The sequence below is a fragment of the Nerophis ophidion genome, linkage group LG01, assembly GCF_033978795.1.
Source record: "Nerophis ophidion isolate RoL-2023_Sa linkage group LG01, RoL_Noph_v1.0, whole genome shotgun sequence".
In the NCBI taxonomy this organism is placed as follows: Eukaryota; Metazoa; Chordata; class Actinopteri; order Syngnathiformes; family Syngnathidae; genus Nerophis; species Nerophis ophidion.
The window spans coordinates 32741881-32753916 of record NC_084611.1 but is presented as its reverse complement, the minus strand read 5'-3'; the positions used below and the strand labels follow the sequence as shown (position 1 = coordinate 32753916).

The 12036-nt window shown below is 41.3% G+C and overlaps 1 protein-coding gene across 3 annotated transcripts in view; it reads left to right on the top strand.

Moving 5' to 3' along the window:
• Positions 1–12036, top strand: part of grid2 (glutamate receptor, ionotropic, delta 2) — a 1199099-nt gene that overhangs the window by 1176516 nt on the left and 10547 nt on the right. The window lies entirely within an intron of this gene.

The window sequence follows — 12036 nt, the reverse complement described above, 5'->3', positions numbered from 1 at the left end:
CAAAGACAACATATTTAATGTTCAAACTGATAAACTTTTTTTTTTTCGCAAATAACCACTAACTTTAGAATTTGATGCCAGCAACACGCGACAAAGAAGTGGGGAAAGGTGGCAATAAATACTGATAAAGTTGAGGAATGCTCATCAAACACTTAGTTGGAACATCCCACAGGTGTGCAGGCTAATTGGGAACAGGTGGGTGCCATGATTGGGTATAAAAACAGCTTCCCAAAAAATGCTCAGTCTTCCACAAGAAAGGATAGGGCGAGGTACACCCCTTTGTCCACAACAGCATGAGCAAATAGTCAAACAGTTTAAGAACAATGTTTCTCAAAGTGCAATTGCAAGAAATTTAGGGATTTCAACATCTACGGTCCATGATATCGTCAAAAGGTTCAGAGAATCTGGAGAAATCACTCCACGTAAGCGGCATGGCCGGAAACCAACATTGAATGACCGTCACCTTCGATCCCTCAGAAGGCACTGTATCAAAAACCGACATCAATCTCTAAAGGATATCACCACATGGGCTCACGAACACTTCAGAAAACCACTGTCACTAAATACAGTTTGTCGCTACATCTGTAAGTGCAAGTTGAAGCTCTACTATGCAAAGCAAAAGCCATTTATCAACAACATCCAGAAACGCCGCCGGCTTCTCTGGGCCCGAGATCATCTAAGATGGACTGATGCAAAGTGGAAAAGTGTTCTGTGATCTGACGAGTCCACATTTCAAATAGTTTTTGAAAATGTTGTAAATTGTCTTTGTAGTGCATTCAATTGAATATGGGTTGAAAAGGATTTGCAAATCATTGTATTCCATGTATATTTACATCTAACACAATTTCCCAACTCATATGGAAACGGGGTTTGTATAAGGGACCTAATCTACTAAGATCCAAATACCTGGCGCAAATTTTGTTCTCTTTGTTCCGTTGAGACAAACCTCTGCTGACATCCAACTATTGATTAGCAGATTCAAAGAGAGCAATCCATAAAATACATGTACTTTTAGTAGGCGTGTTGCGTGTGATCTACTGGGAGCATGTGTGCAGTTTAAAAGTGGTGCGGCGGTCTTAATAGATCATCATCTCTCCTTACTTTTAAAACATTATACAAGTTTAAAGCTAAAGTACCAATGATTGTATCACACACACTAGGTGTGGTGAAATGTGTCCTCTGCATTTGACTCATCACCCATTATCACCCCCTGGGAGGTGAGGGGAGCAGTGGGCAGCAGCTGTGCCGCGCTCGGGAAATTATTTTTGGTGATTTAACCCCCAATTCCAACCCTTGTTGCTGAGTCCCAAGTAGGGAAGTAATGGGTCCCATTTTTATAGGCTTTGGTATGACTCGGCCGGGGTTTGAACTCACGACCTACCGATCTCAGGGCGAACACTGTTTAAAAAGTCCATAAAAGTCCATACACCTAACAATTTCATAGGGTTTACAAGTGCATTGTAAAAGGAAAACTCCCAGGGTCCTGTCATAGCTTAGTGGGGGCCCCAATACAGTACATGTAAGACATTAAGGTACAACATTAACACAATTTTAATATGCTTAAACTATTTCCTAAATCATTTCACACATTCATACATCATTAAAGTTTCGAATTGTAGTTGGTAGTCTTGCATATTGTAATCTGCCAATAAAATGCATATTTATTTCAGTATGCATACTACAATAATAGATAGTCAATAACTAACGTTAAAATAAACAAATAATAATACATCTCTTGGTTTGCATGTTGGGTATTGTTTTTCAACCTTTGGGGTTCATGGTTTAGTATAATCTATCAATAGTTGGTGTTCCAAAAGTTTTTTAAATCATCACCACAGGGACACTCTCATTTATCCATCCATCCATCCTTTTCCTACCGCTTATTCCCTTTGGGATCGCGGGCGGCGCTGGTGCCTATCTCACCTGCATCATGGGGCAGCATGGCGTAGTGGGTAGAGCGACCGTACCAGAAACCTGAGGGTTGCAGGTTCGCTTCCCACCTATTGACATCCAAATCGCTGCCGTTGTGTCCTTGGGCAGGACACTTCACCCTTGCCCCCGGTGCCACTCACACTGGTGAATGAATGATGAATGAATGATTGGTGGTGGTCGGAGGGGCCGTAGGCGCAAACTGGCAGCCACGCTTCCGTCAGTCTACCCCAGGTCAGCTGTGGCTACAGATGTAGCTTACCACCACCAGGTGTGAATGAATGATGGGTTCCAACTTCTCTGTGAGCGCTTTGAGTATCTAACAATAGAAAAGCGCGATATGAATCTAATCCATTTGTATTATTATTATTATGCTCTCACCTGTGGCGTTGTACCACTTTTTATGGGCATGTTAGAAGGAGTGCATCTACATTGATGCCACTTTTTTTTTTCTTACCGCTGAATGTGCGTGGGAGGGAGGCTGCACTTACCATGCTCAAGACGAGAAACTGCATACTTCAAGAAATGTGTTATCATGTAGGATATACGGTAGTAATATGTATTCTATGTGAAAAATCAAACAGCGTAAAAAAAATATAAAATGATACCAAAACCCATCAAATACAAATTAGTTGTATTCCCTTTGTTTCATCATTCATTTACTTTATTAGTCCAAGGGGAAATTCTGATTTTCAGCACAATCCCATTCAAGAGCAGACATACATTATAGGGAGACAGAACACACCCAACTTCCGGCTCCCCTTAGAAAGGTGGGAAAAAGATCAACGCTTTGGGGTGTGGAGGGTGGTGGGTTGATGAGTAAAAAAAAAGGTTCGGTCTCAGATTGGGCTCCTGGGGAATAAGTCCAGACTGGAGCCAGTAAAAAAAAAAAATCAACAGCACACATAAAGCTGTTACATAGAATCCAAACAACTTGCAACATAGGGAAGGGAGTGGGGGCTACGGTGGCAGGCTGCTTTCTATTTTAAGCGCTGCTAAGCCATCCATTCCTCTACGGGAATCTAGCGGTTAAACAACCCTTTATGTCATCCAGCACCTATTAAATTATAAAAGGACGTTGCTGAACAGGCAATGTGTGACCATTTTTATTTCTGATGGTCCAAATATGTTGAAACGTACACGCAGGAAGAATGATCCTTTTTCCATCGTATGTCTTTGAAGCACAAGCACTCACTGTGTCAGTTCTTTTCAAACGTGTTAGCTAAAACCCAAAATAGTGCTCCCAAAATGGTGATGAGTGTTGATAAATCACATTGCGCGTGCTGTATAATATACACTATACTGCCTAAAGTATTTGGCCACCTGCCTTGACTCACATATGAACTTGAAGTGCCATCCCATTCCTAACCCGAAGGGTTCAATATGACGTCAGTCCACCTTCAAGTCTTCTGGGAAGGCTGTCCACAAGGTTGCGGAGTGTGTTTATAGCAATTTTCGACCATTCTTCCAAAAGTGCACACACTGATGTTGGTCGAAAAGGCCTGGCTCTCAGTCTCAGTTCCAATTCATCCCAAAGTTGTTTTATCGGGTTCAGGTCAAGACTCTGTGCAGGCCAGTCAAGTTCATCCACACCAGACTCTGTCCTCCATGTCTTTATGGACCTTGCTTTGTGCACTGGTGCGCATTCATGTTGGAAGAGGAAGGAGGCCCGCTCCAAACTGTGCCCACAAGGTTGGGAGCATGGAATTGTCCAACATGTTTTGGCGTCCTGGAGCATTCAAAGTTACTTTCACTGGAAGTAAGGGGTCAAACCTTACTACTGTAAAAACAACCCCACACCATAATTCCTCCTCCACCAAATTTCACATAAACAGTCTCCATGCCTAAGTGCATGATTTTATACATCGGATTCTGATCATTTGGATAAGTGGCCAAATACTTTTGGCATTATAGTGTATTTGCATTTTTCCTCCGCACAGTATTGTGGCCGTTTTGATGATCAGCATATATTCTGCATATTAATGAAGACCAAAAAGGTAAAATGGATTGCATGCCTTATTCTGCCCCACCTACCTAGCAGACGCAATACACTTTACACACTTTTAGTAGATCAGGTCTGGGTGTGCTATCAAGTTTGCACATCTTTTATTTAGTTCACGAAAACATTTAGTAAATCAGGCCCAACATGTGTATTACTTATAATGCTGATTTGTTGCGTTTTGCATGTCTGTTGACCTATTTAGTCGTAAAGCTTTATCCGCGCTCCCTTTAGGTCCCTCTATAGAACGCACTCTGAATGCACAAGTAGGATCTGAAGTACGCATGCATGGTCTTCCCGAAGTCAATGTCAGCTCTTTTGTGGCGAGACGCTCTTTCAATGCGACTGCCAGTGAAAAGAGAGGCAACATGTTTGACAGCAGGCTGACAGCTATTTACTTTCCTCTCTATTACTGCCATAATTTCATTATCCCCTCTTTTATGGCTTTGCTAAATCAAGTTAAACAAATTAAATAATTACCCCGCTTGACCCCTCTGCTCATTAGATAGACATCCAGTGAGGCCGAGACACGTACATTATGTTCCATCTGAACAGGCACTTTTGCTTCGGTATAAGCTCTTGGAAAAAATACTGCAATGGTAAACTGGAGTGCAGTACTTTACTGCAGCCAGCAGAGGCACTGTTGAGCCTAAACAATATTTTGTTTGTAGCCCCTCTTTGATATGATTATTTATTATTAATATTATTAGTACAGCTGTCCGATAATGGCTTTTTTGCCGATATCCAATATTTCGATATTGTCCAACTGTTAATTACCGTTCACAATATCAACCGATACCGATATATACAGTCGTTAAATTAACACATTACTATGCCTAATTTTGTTGTGATACCCCGCTGGATGCATTAAACAATGTAACAAGTTTTTTTCAAAATAAATCAACTCAAATTATGGGAAGAAATGCCAACATGGCACTGCCATATTTATTATTGAATTCACAAAGGGCATTATTTTTTTTTAACGTGCATCAAAACAGAAGCTTGAGATTTGGGACATGCTCTTCCTGAGAGAGCATGAAGAGGTTGAGGTGGGCGGGGTTGTTGTGGGTGGGTTAGGGGGTAGCTTGGGGGGTGTATATTGTAGCAGCCCGGAAGAGTTAGTGCTGCAACGGATTCTGGGTATTTGTTCTGTTTTGTTTATGTTGTGTTACGGTGTGGATGTTCTCCCGAAATGTGTTTGTCATTCGTGTTTGGTGTGGATTGGCAGTGTGGCGCATATTTGTAACAGTGTTAAAGTTGTTTGGATGGCCACCCTCTGTATGACCTGTATGGCTGTTGACCAAATATGCGTTACATTCGCTTGTGTGTGTGAAAAGCCGTAAATATTATGTGATTGGGCCAACTCGCAAAGATAGTGCCTTTAAGGTTTATTGGCGCGCTGTACTTCTCCCTATGTCCGTGTACAAAGCGGCGTTTTAAATGGTCATAAATTTTACTTTTTGAAACTGATACCAATAATTTCCGATATTACATTTTAAAGCATTTAAAGCATCCAATATTATCGGACATCTTTAATTATTAGACACTTGAAAGGCCTAAACCTAATGTTCCACCCTCACATACGCACACTCAGTATGTTTACATGCACTAATAACCAAATGAGTGACTTCATTTGGTTGAAACTAGCTTTTTAAAAGAAATGTAAAAACCTTAATAAGGTTTTTGCATGAAACATACGGCCTATAATGTGTCCAATTTTTTTGTATGAATACAACTTTAACAAAGTTTTTGACTTTTTAAAATATGGTTTATGCACCTTTGAAAATACTATGACAAAAAAACATTTAAAAAAATGGAATAAAAGAGCAAACATGTGTAAAGTAAGTGGAAAAAGTTGAAATGTTGATGCTAAAAACTAGGGATACATAATGCATTTTTTTTTAAGCCGATACAGATAACTATCTGCTTCTTAAGATCAATATAGATAACAGATTAGCTCATTTTTATATAAAAATATTTCTAAATTAATATTTTAAAAACATTTTTATTTTTACTTTTTATAGATTTACCAGTAGTATGTGCACACCTTTAATTGCCGCTGGCTTTATTATTATTAATATTATTTATTCTAATATTATTATGATATAATTGTGGAGGTGGGCCTGGCCTGCGGGCCTGCAGTGGAACAGGGTGTGCCAGGCCCGGCCTCGGAGTCAGCGACAGGTGCATAGATGGCCCAGGTGGGCCTTGTTATCTAATCACCTGTCACTCTGTTTAAGCAGCAGCCGGTGAGGAGAGAGATTGTTGGAGCTGGGGCGAGAGCGCGAGAAAGACAGACTTTGTGCTGAAAAAGCAAAAGCATGGAAAACCCTAAAAATAAACCAGTGTTGCATCCTGAGACCCGGGCTCTCGTGTCGATGCTTGGTGTTCTGGAGGACCCATATGTTAAATATTAATATATTATATGCAAATATTACATAAATGTTATATTTTATATTGGTACTATTGTACATTTTTAGTTTACTTAATACCTGCATTATCTTTTCCATCCTTACCCTTTCCATCCTTTGAAAATGAGCTACTGTGTGGAACAATTTCCCTTGTGTATCAATAAAGTTTGTCTAAGTCTAAGTTTAGGGCAGCTTCTTTAGCAACAGGTCTCTTCTTGGCTTTCAAAACACCGTCTTATTTATGTTGGCATTTCAGATGGCTGATGAGGATTGATATGTTGAAGCACGATGTTTTTTCAAATAGAACACAAAATGATAAAATGTCTTCCTCTGAAACAGTTAAGTAATACCAAATGATCAGTGCCATATTTGTTGACAATGAGCTCGGGGAGTTAAAGTGTTTTGTTTGTTTTTTTTTGTTTTTTAACCGATATCAGGACTATATATCAGGATTTATCGGTGTGATATTATAACTCCTCATAACGGTATGATAATTCTCTGTTTGATATTCATAATGAAACCCTACTAATAATAGAAAGGCTGTTTTTTTTCTTTAAAAAAAGTATATATTTTATTGGATTTGAAAGTGAAATACATCAAAATGTCCCCGCGTCCTTTGATAATTTAGTGTGCGGCCCTCAGTGAAAACAAAACTACATGATGATGAACTTTGACAGCAAAATGTATTTTATGTTAACTTTTAGGACATTATATTTTATAACTGACGGATACAAATGAAAGCCAAAACTCTTAAAATGTTTACAAAAGTCCCCCTGGTGCTTGTGACCCTAAACAAACTATGTTTATGTGATGGGCCAGCCCGCCTGTTCGTTTATTTTAGAGAATTATAAATATTTTTTTTAAATGGCATAAAGTTTCAACAAGTAATTTACCCTAATAACTTTTTTTCATCACCCTCCCTAATAAACAAACGCAGCGTAACCACCCCCTTCCAAGCATCCTGCTGACTTACCAGCTTTAATCTGTCATTCAGACCACTAGTCCTGTGGGCCACTGAGCAGCCACAAAGACATCCGACCCTCGGCTGAACTCAAATTCATGTTAGGCACAGTGTGGTTCGGTCACAGCAGGCACAAACACACACCTCCCCCCCGCCATCTTCAATAGCCCCCCAAAAGCAGGCGGTATAATCAGCCCCTGACTGAGCACGGGACACGGTCTCAAACCGTAATGGCGATCGCCGTCTTTGATTGGGCTCCCGGTCAAGGTTTTGTATTACAGCTTTACAACTTTTACTCAAACATTTGATTGATTGTTGTATTTTGGATATGCTGTCATATTAATCAAAACCAAGCAATGAATATTTAAAATTGCCCTTTTTGTGTTACCATAGCAAAGATGTGGTTAACCTATTCAGCCGTGGTTGTTTTTGATAGTTGACCCCTGACTTTTTGTCCTCCATCCTGCCGATACGTTGACCCACTGATTGTTTTTGTTTTTTTTATACTTGCTCAAGGTTGGTGTTGTGTTTGACTAAAGGGAGATGACGGCAACAGACACCAGGGAGTCCGTATGTACAAACCCCGTTTTTACGGGGAAGACCCAGGACACATTGGGAAGACTATGTGTTAAATGTAAATATAAACGGACTATAATGGCGGACGCGCGCACATTTTCAGTACTTATGCAGATCCCATATACACATTGTCAAGCTTGGATATGGGTTAAAGTTGTTTCTTCGACGCAGAGGATGATTAGCACGTGCGAGACGTGACTGTGAGTACATTTTTTATTTATATACTATATACAAAACAGGGAAAACAAAAACACTTGCACGATGGCATGAATGACAATGAACTATAAACTTAAACAGCACGATGGCATGACTATATACAAACGAAACAAAAGACACTAGCTGGGGCATAAACAAAACAATACCAGCACTGAGGCATAAATACAAAAACTTACTTGGATCGAAACAAGGGGCATGGATAGCGAGGTGTTCAAGGGCATTAAAGTAGCGCAGCATGGGAAGGTGTGTGTGCGTGAAGATCCCTGAATGAAGACAAGAAAAAGAGTGACTTAAATAGTAGCTACGATCATTAGTGAAAACAGGTGTGAGGCTGAGAACAGGGACGTGACATGACAGGTGAAAACTAATGAGTTGGCATGGAGACAAAAACAAACCAGGAAGTGCCAAGACAGAACTAAATGTCCAAAAAACTAACCATAACCTGACCAAAACATGGCAAAAACCAAAACATAATCTTACAGGCGTGACACACATCAGTAGGTACCAGAAGGTAAGAAAAATTTCCATCCATCCATCCATCCATTTCTACCGCTTATTCCCTTTGGGGTCGCGGGGGGCGCTGGTGCCTATCTCAGCTACAATCAGGCGGAAGGCGGCGTACACCCTGGACAAGTCGCCACCTCATCGCAGGGCCAACACCGACAACATTCACACTCACATCGGCGGCGTATACCCTGGACAAGTCGCCACCTCATCGCAGGGCCAACACAGACAACATTCACACTCACATCCACACATTAGGGCCAATGTAGTGTTGCCAATCAACCTATCCCCGGGTGCATGTCTTTGAAAGTGGGAGGAAACCAGAGTACCCGGAGGGAACCCACGCAGTCACAGAGAGGACATGCAAACTCCACACAGAAAGATCCCGAGCCCGGGATTGAACCCAGAACTACTCAGGATCTTTGTATTGTGAGGCAGACGCACAAACCCCTGCTTCACGTGCTATCCAATAGGTGACATTCTGCGGTCCTTATACACGCACCATACTAATACTCATATGTTCAATGCTCTGACAATCCATCAAGCGGTGCAGCTTCATGGCTTACCGGAGCCATACTAAAAACATTTTGACAGATTTTTGAGCGCCGTGTGTAATTTTCTGTATTCTCAATGGAACATTTTAAGTTTTGGTGTTATTTACTCACCTCATCTTGCATCTCTTATGTATGACTGCCATCTACTGGTCACACTTATCAATACACCATGTACCAAATATGTGTGATCAGTGTCAGAGCTTGGTCGCATTGCCGGTAGTAAGTCGGACCCATTTCCAGTGAGGGTTGGACTCAGCCAAGGCTGTCCTTTGTCACCGATTCTGTTCATGACTTTTATGGACAGAATTTCTAGGCACAGTCAAGGCGTTGAGGGGTTCCGGTTTGGCGGTCGCAGGATTAGGTCTATGCTTTTTGCAAAATGATGTGGTCCTGATGACTTCAACTGGCCAAGATCTTCAGCTCTCTCTAGATCTGTTCGCAGCCGAGTGTGAAGCGACTTGGATGGGAATCAGCACCTCCAAGTCCGGGTCCATGGTTCTCGCCCGGAAAAGGGTGGAGTGCCATCTCTGGGTTGGGGCGGAGATCTTGCCCCAAGTGGAGGAGTTCAAGTACCTCTGAGTCTTGTTCACGAGTGAGGAAAGAGTGGATGGCGAGAGCGACAGGCGGATCGGTGTGGCGTCTTCAGTAATGCGGATGCTGTATCGATCCGTTGTGGTGAAGAAGGAGCTGAGCCGGAAGGCAAAGCTCTCAATTTATCGGTCGCTCTACGTTCCCATCCTCACCTATGGTCATGAGCTTTGGGGGTTATGACCGAAAGGACAAGATCACGGGTACAAGCGGCCGAAATGAGTTTTATTCGCCGGGTGGCGGGGCTCTCCCTTAGAGATAGGGTGAGAAGCTCTGCCATTCGGGGGGGAGGTCAAACTAAAGCCGCTACTCCTCCACATCGAGAGGAGCCAGATGAGGTGGTTCGGCCATCTGGTCAGGATGCCACCCGAACGCCTCCCTAGGGAAGTTTTTTGGGCACGGGGAAGACCCAGGACACATTGGCAAGACTATGTCTCCCGGCTGGCCTGGGAACGCCTCGGGATCCCAAGGGAGAAGCTGGACAAAGTGGCTGGGGAGAGGGAAGTCTGGGCTTCCCTGCTTTGGCTGCTGCACCCGCAACCCGACCTCGGATAAGGGTAAGAAGATGGATGGATGGATGGATGGATGGATCTTGCATCTCTTATGGATGACTGCCATCTACTGGTCACACTTATCAATACACCATGTACCAGAAAAATTATGTCGAGGTCGTTAAGCACAACCAGAATAATACCGCACCGTAGCTGGCATATTGTAGCAAACGAGTTGAGACTGAGTCAACAGCGCCTCTGCTGGTGGCACCCAGTAGTGCACTGAATATTACGTCAACAACAATCAAGGCCACATACTCATTAGAATCCTTCATGACCAGGCTTGTGATGGGCGGTATTATGATATATATTGTAGTAAAACATAAAATTGTCTATCCTAGGATATGATTATCTATTGTTTACATCCTAATATTAACGTCTGCTGCTTTACGGTAGAATTTTTAACTTCATTTGGAAGACTTTCACAGCCATTGAGCTTTCCAGCTCAATGGAAGCTCAGCCAACAAAAACTCAAAGAGGAATTTGTGCCGAAAAGAGGGAAAAACTAATTTGTTTAAATTAAAAAAGACAAGACATCGACCAAACAACAGTAGGCTTACCTGCAAAACATGCCAACAAGAAAGTCATTGCTAGCGAATTTTCATACATCATCATTGTTAAAATGTGACTAATAAAACCACAAAAATATGAAAAAAAAAAAAAAAAACAAGCCAGATGACAGATGACAAGCAGTTCTGCTGACACAGAAAAAAATATGTATATTTCTAAATTCAAATGTGTTGACATGGTCTGAGTATACAATGTTAAAAAAGAAGGTTTGGTAAAAAAAATACATATTTTTTTAATTATCTTGTCCTTTTTTTTTTTTTTTTTTACACAACATTGGTTTTGTAAAGAAAAGGATGAAAGAAAAGCGGAATTAGCATTCATTTCATGTGTGTATATGTACTGTATACATTTTTTTTTAAATACTATCGGGGTATACAATGACCTTTTTGTCCATATCGCACAGCAGGCATTAGATTATTAGGCCCGTCCACATTATGAGCAAAGTGGATTGGATCACATTATTACCACTACATGTGGTCATAAAGAGTTGGCAGTATAACACATAATTATGCATTTCATTTATTTTCTACTTATTAATTTTTATACATTTTCGCATGTGCTGTGCTAAACTGTGTGCTGGTATAGATTTTCTTTACTTTTACCAGTGTTCATAAATTCATAGGTGCTGAAAAAGGCTAAATTTACAATACTAATTCCATCTCCTTCATAAACTGACAGAAACTGTTCAATACTTTTCTATCTTCACATGTTTAAAATTATTATGAAGGAATTTTGACACTGCACACTTTATAATTCTATTCAGGAAATACACTATATTGCCAAAAGTATTTGGCCACCTGCCTTGACTCACATATGAACTTGAAGTGCCTTCCACTTCGTAACCCATAGGGTTCAATATAATGTTACAGCTATTACAGTTTTAACTCTTCTGGGAAGGCTGTCCACAAGGTTGCGGAGTGTGTTTATAGGAATTTTCAACCATTCTTCCAAAAGCGCATGGGTGAGGTCACACACTGATCTTAGTCGAGAAGGCCTGGCTCTCAGTCTCCATTCTAATTCATCTCAAAGGTGTTCTATCGGGTTCAGGTCAGGACTCTGTGCAGGCCAGTCAAGTTCATCCACAGCAAATGTTGTGGTATCCTGGATCATTCAAAGTTCCTTTCACTGGAACTAAGGGGCCAAGCCCAACTCCTGAAAAACAACCCCACACCATATA